This window comes from Zingiber officinale, chromosome 8A, assembly GCF_018446385.1.
Source record: "Zingiber officinale cultivar Zhangliang chromosome 8A, Zo_v1.1, whole genome shotgun sequence".
Classification (NCBI taxonomy): Eukaryota; Viridiplantae; Streptophyta; class Magnoliopsida; order Zingiberales; family Zingiberaceae; genus Zingiber; species Zingiber officinale.
In genome coordinates this window covers 119,426,721-119,436,316 of record NC_056000.1, presented here as the reverse complement: position 1 = coordinate 119,436,316, position 9,596 = coordinate 119,426,721, and the positions used below count along the sequence as shown (strand labels likewise).

The 9,596-nt window shown below is 38.2% G+C and overlaps 1 non-coding gene across 1 annotated transcript; it reads left to right on the top strand.

The window, feature by feature from the left end:
* Positions 1-213: 213 nt before the first annotated feature.
* Positions 214-320, top strand: LOC122013127. Its single transcript, XR_006120467.1, has one exon. It is a non-coding gene; the product is annotated as a small nucleolar RNA R71 (small nucleolar RNA).
* The last annotated feature ends 9,276 nt before the right edge of the window (positions 321-9,596 follow it).

Genomic DNA, 9,596 nt, shown 5'->3' with positions numbered 1-9,596 from the left:
AATTTTCCTGATGCTTTTGTTGGGTTTGAATAAGAATAGCCTCCACTTCTCTCTGTTGCCCATTGATAATGATTCTGTGCTACACTTTCAATGATTTCTTCGGCCTCATCTAAACTCTTGTTCATAAGTGCCCCTCCAATAGCTGAATCTAGGGACACCTTAGTATGGTAATTAATGTCGTTATAAAATGTGTACAACACTAACCATTTCTCTAATCCATGATGTGGGCATTGTCTGAGTATATTATTGTATCTATCTCATGCTTCAAATAAAGATTCTTAGTTAGATTGTCTGAAGCTTGCAATAATATTTCTCATATGAGCTGTCTTGCTAGGGGGATAGAACTTGTCCAAGAATTGTTGTTCACATTGTTTCCAAGTGGTAATGCTATTTGGAGGTAAGAAATTCAACCATTGTTTAACTCTATCTTTCAAAGAAAACCCAAACAATAATAATCTAACTACTTCTAAAGGAACACCGTTCATTTTCATGGTGCCGCAGATTTCATAGAAGACTTCCAAATACTTATTAGGATCTTCATGCGGTCCACCTCCAAACTAATTTTGCTAAACCAAATTGATTATTGTAAGCTTGATCTCGAAGTTATTTGCTTCTACAGAGGGTCTAGTAATGCTTGAGCGGAACCCTCTAGCATAAGGTGTTGCATAATCCTTAAGTGATCTATTTGCCATATTTGATTGTTCTTGTTCTCCTTGATGTCTTTGCAAGATTCTCCTTCTATGGAATGTTCTATCAATCTCAGGATCAAGAGGAAGTAATTCTCCTACAAAGTTAGATCTTCGCATACAAGAACAAGATTAAAGAGTTTGATTCAAAGAAAAGAAAAGACTACAAGAATAGGAAGAATTTAGTTTACAAAAAGAATTAAAGGATAATGAATGTAATGAATGAGTGCAATGAAAGAATGCAAAAAAAAAATGAATTAGGAAACTAGTTACAACTTAGATGTAAGAAAAGAAAAGAAAAGTTTAGTCTAACTCAAATGATAACCTCTAATATTATAGACGCAGCCCCTGGCAACGGCGCCAAAAACTTGTTACGTCACCGCAAGTGTACGGTTACGTCGTCAGTAATAAAAGAATATCGAATCCACAGGGACTGGTTATAATCATTAAAAATGTCTCAAAAGTGAATTAGCTAAACAATCAAACATGAGATTATATGTCCTAGAAAACAACTAAAGATTTAAAGTCAAGGTTAAGTGTAGAAACTTAGTTTTGTGAAGGTTCTATGAGATTTGGTTTCTTTGTGATACTCATTAATGTAAAGTGATCTACCAATCCTATCCTCAATTGAAATGTGCTTGCAAGAAGTCAACGGTTATTTCCTGCAGAAAACACCGATCAAGGACTCTTATCTAAACCTTAAGCAATCAAATAATAATGATCCCTATGAAGCCCGTTTAATGAGGTAGCCCTGTCATGACGCTCCACGGTCACACAACATAGAAAAGCATCACTAATCAATCCACATAAAGATATAGAATTTAGCACATCAATCCATCCTATTTCTTTGTAGATTCCTGCTTCACCCCCTCAAAGCAATCCCCTAAATGCCCGTTTAATGGGGCAACCCTGTCACGATGCCCCGCGGCAATGCAATCTAGAGAATTCTTCTAAAAAATTCCACAAGAAACACAAACAATCAATCAAGAATGGTATTAGCGCTCAAAACACAACAATCCATATAAGATTGGTTGATACAAAACATAACAACATCCTTGAATCAAGAAGATGGCAAATCCATGAATCTTACATCAATTTACATCACAAATACTCCCTCCATCCTAGAACAAAAGAATCTACTCCACAGAAAATAAGAAAAGAATAAAGACAAGAGGATTGAAGACATTCCGATCCAAACCAAGAAGATAGGAAGGAACGCTTGTCTCAATACGACGAGTGATCTTCTGAACCAATCTATCGCTCTTGGAGTCGAATCTTGGACGAAAAATACCTCCTCATCAATGGAAATAGCGCCCAAGAACTCATCTCCCCAAAAGGGAGAGCCCCCCTCTTTTTAAATAGGAGAAGCCCTATATATAGAAGAGGGGCTTTAGGCGCCACACGGCCCAAGACACGGCCGTGTGTGATCCACATGGCCAGGGAATTCCTCTTCTCGGCAAAGGTCACACGGTCGTGTGACCCTCACACGGCCGTGCCATACTCTGCCTCTATCTGCTTGCACGACCGTGCAAATCCACAAGGCCTAGCCAATTTTTGTCTCTGGAAGTGTTGCACGGCCATGTGGCACACACAGTCATGCCATTTTTTGGCTCTGGAAAGGCTGCACGATTGTGTAGTCATACACGACCGTGTACTGGCTGGCTTGAAGAGGTGGTATGACTGTATCATTTCCACACGGTCTAGGCACTCTCCCTTGCTGTTGATGTTGCACGACCCTACCACATGGCCAGGGTCATTCCCCTTTGCAAGGTCGTGTGGCACTTATTGTCGATGTCGTTTTCCTTCGTTTGATTGTAGAATTGGCTACGAGCATCAATTCTTTTCCAAATTTGACTCCTGAAAGCATAAAACGTACAAGAGCATATCTCCGAATAAAGAAGAGTAATTATGCTAAAAGCAAAGCAAGGAGCATGAAAGTACATAGATAAAGCATGTATAGAACATAAGAATGTGTGTCAAAACATGCTAAACAAGTGTATAAAATCTACGCACATCATCTTCTAGTTCTACCGACTTTCCATCTACCATCGAGGGAGTGTATCCTTTGAGTATGGTGAACCAACGCTCGATTTCATATTTGAGGTAGCACTCCATTCTATTCTTCCAGTAGCTGAAGTTCCCTCCTTTAAACAATGGGGGGCAGACGGTACTGTACCCTTCTTGGTAGGAGTTTGACATCTTTGCTATCAAAGAAAAAAAGGAAAAGAAGGTTTCCAAGACTCTTGTCTTAGGATTAGTAGTGGGGGATAAAAAAATTAAGAACAAAAAAAAAATCTTTTTAAGAAGAAAAGAAAAAGTTTTTAAAATTGATTAAAAAATGATTAAGTCTTTTTGGATCTATTAGGCTTTGATACCAATTGAAGAATCAAAGAATACGATAGAGGGGGAGGGGTGAATATTGCTCGTAAAAAAAAGAACTCTTTCTTTTTTTATCATAAAATCAATCAAAGCAAGTAGCGAAAAATAGTATAATAAAATAGACAACTCAGGTGATTTCTTAGTTCGGAGCGTACGTCGACTCCTACTCTAAGATCTGCGATCCTTGATCGAACCATTAGGCAATCCACTATGATTCTTCTTTCCAAAATCTTCATAAAGAAGTAATGCGTACAAATGCAAGTAGAAGATAGTAACAAACTACTATCTTCTTTCAAGTTAAGTACAATGCAAGATTAAATAAATATATCAACAAAAATAGAAGACGAAGCTCGGTCGCCACTTGAATGAAGCAGCAGCTTACTTGAAGATGAAGCGTAGAGTAGTAGCATGAGCAGCTTGTACATTTAGTCAACTTGTTAGATCACAATAAGACTTTACTTGAACTTTTGACAACATCAAAACTCAAGTTTGATTCTGGTGCACCCTATGCCAACATTGTGCTAACTCTATTTTGCAGGTTATATATTTTGTGTTGGACTAACATATTTTGTAAGACAAAAGGAGCATAAAATACCTTGGGTGAATAGCACCTGAGGTGCCTTCAAGCCAATGGAAGGTACCTTAGTACTGTTCATGGAAGGCTCTTTCGGGAGCTTGGAAGGTGCCTTCGATCAGATAAGGCAAAAGACTTCTTCGATGATAAGGAGTAGCTTTGTCGGGATAAACTTTGGGTCACTACAAGAAATTTAGGATTCAACCACACCTAATAAATAATGGTTTTTCGAAAAACTGTTGTCTTTTTTCTATTTAATAATGATTTTATTAAAAACTATTGTTGTTGGCTATTTTTTCTTGAAAAAAGATAACGATTTTTAAAAAACTATTGTATTATGTATGTCAAAGACAATAGTTTTTTAAAATTGTTATCTATGAGTCTTTTATTTGGTCTACAACAACAGTTTTAATCAACTGTTGTCTATTAGTATTGCTTACATGTTAATAGACAACAATTTTATTAAACTGTTGTCTATGTGCGTGTTTTGGGTCTAAGACAACAGCGTCATTTTTAAAAGTTGCTTTATAACATTAACCCATTTTCCCAACTCCTCAGTCTTTCCCATATGCCTAGTGAAGCCATAGCTGCCATTGCTGACCTCCGCTCCACCATCTCCTAAATGGTTTGTTGGAATGGCCATGGTAACAACCACAAACTCTACCATTTCAATTCCAATATTATTTCATGGAACGGTCGTGACGCGGATATATATAATTTTGTTTAGTTTACTTGACTAAACCTAATTAAAATTTAATCTAATTAAATTTATTTAGATAAATAATAATAATAAATAAGAAAATAAATTTTTATGATTATATAAAATTTATTACATTTTTTAAAATTTAAAATAAAATTTTATTATATTTTAATAAAATAAATTGGTGAGACCTTACAAATCTATTTGAATTATAAAACTATATTTATTAATTAAAATCTAAGTTTGGCTTAAAAACTCTATCCTGCCCTAAATCACTACCGCCTGTCGCCTCTCGTGCTTCTCACCACTGTCATCCCGACGCCTGTGAACAGCTTAATTAGGTCACGTCGGAGAGCACCTCCGATGCCTTCCTTCATCCTCCATTTTTTAAAACCATTGTCTCTGAGCTTATTTTTGGCATACGACAATAGTTTTAATCAATCATTGTCTATTTATACTTTTTTTTATGACTGCGATAATGATTTTTGAAAATCGTTGTGTATTCCTTTTTAGAATTTTCTCCCCTTTGTAGTTTCTTGTTTGTCATCACATTTGTCTTTTCCTCTCCCTCCCTGACATTTTTATGCCAAAAGCCTAATGCCTTCCCTTCCCGAACCCTAAATGCCCTCTCCGCTTACGATCTCCACTGCGTCGTCCATGACCTAGCCTCCTCTGCCACGACGACCTAGCTTCCTCTGTCACTTTGCCTGTCACCTAGCCTCCTCCGCCACTTTTCCACACCGCCAGCGGCCTAGAATGTGTCCAACTGTGCCTTTTGAATCAGAGCTTCTTCATGCCCTAACTAAAACCCTTCTCTCCTTCACCCTCTTTGTCTGTTTCTCTAGCATTCCCGTGGCGGCTCTGCAATCCATCACCTCTCCATCATGCCCTCCTCTTTCTTGGAGTTCCACCACCATGGCACCCGTCATGCTCATAGAAGACCGTATCCTTCCTTCCCTCTTTCTGTCGCTTCTCGCAGTCGCCCCAAATATTGAGGTTTCTTGGAAGGGTGTAAGTAGGGAGATAGAGCGAGAATGATTTTTTTTTTTTTTTTGCTTCATTCTATTTTATTTTTCATGTTTTTTTCATCCCTGGTTGAGGCTCTAGAGCAAGCTGATTTCGAAAATAGTTGGTTGTTCTTTTTTGTGTATCAGATATTTGTCTAGTGCTTGTTAATGGGGTTACTATAATCATTGCAGTTTCTTAGTTTAGTTCTCATCAAAAAGATAGGTTTGTTTGGTTGGTTTTATCCTTAACGTTACATTGCAGAAGCTTCAAATTTACTGCAGAACCTGTCTTTGGATCCTCTATTGAAGTCCAAAGATGGCGTTGGTGTTAGTTAGAGCCCTAGAGCCAATCATTTAATGATTGTTGTATGGACTCATTGTATCATATTCTTATATATAAAGACATTTGATTTTTTTGTTATTATGCTTACTTGTATTGGTGCCAAATAAACTAAGTATAATAGCGTCCTTGAGTAGAGGGTTCTTACCTATATCAATCGGTTAGTTGAACCGATAGTGAGATGATATAGGGAACACTACTCTTAATCATTCATAGTCGAGTATTAACATTCAGGGACAATGTTAATGTGACGAGACTAGCATGTAGGTCAACTCGATGACTTGATCTCACAAGTCATGGATATAGAGATATCAAGTTGACACATGGGTATGCATTGGAGAATGTATACTAAATGACCCGCCATGAGAAAGTATCATGGATCATTATATGAGTGTCATATACTTTCTCATGTGGCTATTAGTATGACTACTAGTCCTTGGACCTGAAGTCACCATGGATCCCTACATAAGGAGTTATGTACTTTGGTATCGTCAAACGTCACCCGTAACTGGGTGGACTATAAAGGCGATTATTGGGTATGTAACGAATTATGCAGAGGGATGTGAGTGATGTAGATGGGATCTATCCCTCCTATATGACGGGAGCGACATCGATATTCTTGATAGAGTGAGACCACAAAGTGCATATCCATGCCCAAATGAGTCAATATGAGATATTGAGCTCATTTAATTGAGTGAATCTACTAGGAGTTCAAGATTTAGATTGATTAGAGGATGACACGGTCTATGCTTCACATTAATCAATCTAGATGTCTAGGATAGAAGGACACTTGTCATATATTGTGAGGAGTCACAATTAGTAGTCACAAGGTGATGTTGGATCTCAACATTCTTATAAGTTGGGTAGTAATGATGTGTTGCTAGATACCGCTCATTACTTATGCTTCTAAATGGGTTTAGGAGCATTGCCAACGTTATAAGAACCTATAGGGTCACACACAAAGGACAATTAGATGGAGATTAGGTTCATATGATGAACCAAGAGGATTAGGTTCATGTGATGAACCAAATTGGATTAAGAGTAATCCTAATTGGGCTAATTGAGTTGGACTCAAGTTGATTCATGTGTTTTATGAGTCTAATTTAGATTATGACTCATTAAATCAATTTAATTAAATGAATTAGATTCATTATATTAAGTTGGTTTGAATCAAATGGATAGATTTGATCAACCATGAGAGAGATTTGGTCAAGTTTGACTTGACTTAAGAAGGAAGATAAAAGGTCAAGTTTGACTTGACCATTTGCCACCTCATTTTTGAGTTGGCAATAGGAGGACTAATGATGATGTGCCACATCATCAAAGCTAGCATATGTGTGTGCCACATCATGGAGGTTACAAACCCCTTTCCATTTAATGTGGTCGGCCACATTAATTGTAAGGGAGTTACAATTGTGGCCGGCCACTCAAAATGAATGAGAATGAATTTTTTTCATTCAAGACATTCATTCTATCTTCTTCCTCCTTGAGCTCTTTCTTCTCTCCCTCTCATCCTACCTTGGCCGAACCCTACTAAGGTGCTAGCACACTTTAGTTTGGTTTTCTCCCTCTTTTGTTCGTGTGGATACGTGTAGAGGATTGTCTACTTTGACAATCTTGAGATCCGGCACCTTGGACGAGCGGGATTCGCGAAGGGCGCGCATCAAGGGTAAAAACTCTTAACCATCTAGAACTCTAATGTAGATCTAGAGTTAGTAAACTCATACTCGAAGGTTTTTTTGAAATTTTATTCTTCGCACGGATCTGGTGACGGGGTTTTGGGGTTTCCGCGACAAGAAAAAGCGGTTTTCGCCGCCCGAAAAGTCCAACAAATTAGAGCCCTAGAGCCAATCATTTGATGATTGTTGTATGTACTCATTATATCATATTCTTATATATAAAGGCATTTGGTTTTTTGATTATTATGCTTACTTGTATTTGTGCCAAATAAACTAAGTATAATAGCGTCCTTGAGTAGAGGGTTCTTACCTATATCAATCGGTTAGTTGAACCGATAGTGTGATGATATAGGGAACACTACTCTTAATCATTCCTAGTCGAGTATTAACATTCAAGGACAATGTTAATGCGACGAGACTAGCATGTAGGTCAACTCGATGACTTGATCTCACAAGTCATGGATATAGAGATATCAAGTTGACACATGAGTATGTATTGGAGAATGTATACTGAATGACCCGCCATGAGAAAGTATCATGGTTCGTTATATGAGTGTCATATACTTTCTCATGTGGCTATTAGTATGACTACTAGTCCTTGGACCTGAAGTCACCATGGATCCCTACATAAAGAGTTATGTACTTTGGTTTCGTCAAACGTCACCCGTAACTGGGTGGACTATAAAGGCGATTACTAGGTATGTAACGAATTTTGCAGAGGGATGTGAGTGATGTAGATGGGATCTATCCCTCCTATATGACGGGAGAGACATCGATATTCTTGATAGAGTGAGACCACGAAGTGCATGGCCATGCCCAAATGAGTCAATATGAGATATTGAGCTCATTTGATTGAGTGAGTCTACTTGGAGTTCAAGATTTAGATTGATTAGAGGATGACACGGTCTATGCCTCACATTGATCAATCTAGATGTCTAGGATAGAAGGACACTTGTCATATATTGTGAGGAGTCACAATTAGTAGTCACAAGGTGATGTTGGATCTCAACATTCTTATAAGTTGGGTAGTAATGATGTGTTGCTAGATACTGCTCATTACTTATGCTTCTAGATGAGTTTAGGAGCATTGCCAACGTTATAAGAACCTATAGGGTCACACACAAAGGACAATTAGATGGAGATTAGGTTCATATGATGAACCAAGAGGATTAGGTTCATGTGATGAACCAAATTGGATTAAGAGTAATCCTAATTGAGCTAATTGAGTTGCACTCAAGTTGATTCATGTGTTCTATGAGTCTAATTTAGATTATGACTCATTGAATCAATTTAATTAAATGAATTAGATTCATTATATTAAGTTGGTTTGAATCAAATGGTTAGATTATATCAACTATGAGAGAGAATTGGTCAAGTTTGACTTGACTTGAGAAGGAAGATGAAAGGTCAAGTTTGACTTGACTATTTGCCACCTCATTTGTGAGTTGGCAATAGGAGGACTAATGATGATGTGCCACATCATCAAAGCTAGTACATGTGTGTGCCACATCATGGAGGTTACAAACCCCTTTGCATTTAATGTGGCCAACCACATTAATTGTAAGGGAGTTACAATTGTGGTCGGCCACTAAACATGATTGAGAATGAATTTTTTTCATTCAAGGCATTCATTCTTGTTAGGACCAAAATGTAGCTAGAGGGGGGGTGAATAGTTTGTCGTGCGCTTCGTGGTTGGCGTTGCTTGTTTCTTCGAAGATGTGCAGCGGAAATACAAGAAACAAAAACATACAACGCTAATACTTGTGATTTTACTTGGTATCCACCTCACAAGAGGTGACTAGTCCAAGGATCCACGCACACACACACACCTCCAATAATAAACACTCCTTTTCAGTAACTACCGAAGGTGGAGAAGCCCTACAAGTTCACACTACAAGAAGAAAGGGAAAGGATACACAAATACAAGCAAAAGCTTACAATGAATATAGAAACCCTAACCCTAGCTTTCTTCTTTAGCTGTAGATCCGCCTCTTGACTTGGAAAACCTCCAAGAACCTTCAAGAACTGGCGATCTGATCTTTGTGGAGAAGCTGTGGAAGCGCTGAAGTGATCTGAGATGAATCGGTGAAGTTCTCTTCGCAGCCATCGCACGCCTGCAGCTCAAATATGACGCAACGGTCGGATCCCGATCGATTCGAAAGCTCCCAATCGATCAGAGAGGCTTTGGATCGATCCACGGATCGATCCAGAGCACCTCTGTGCTCTGGGAA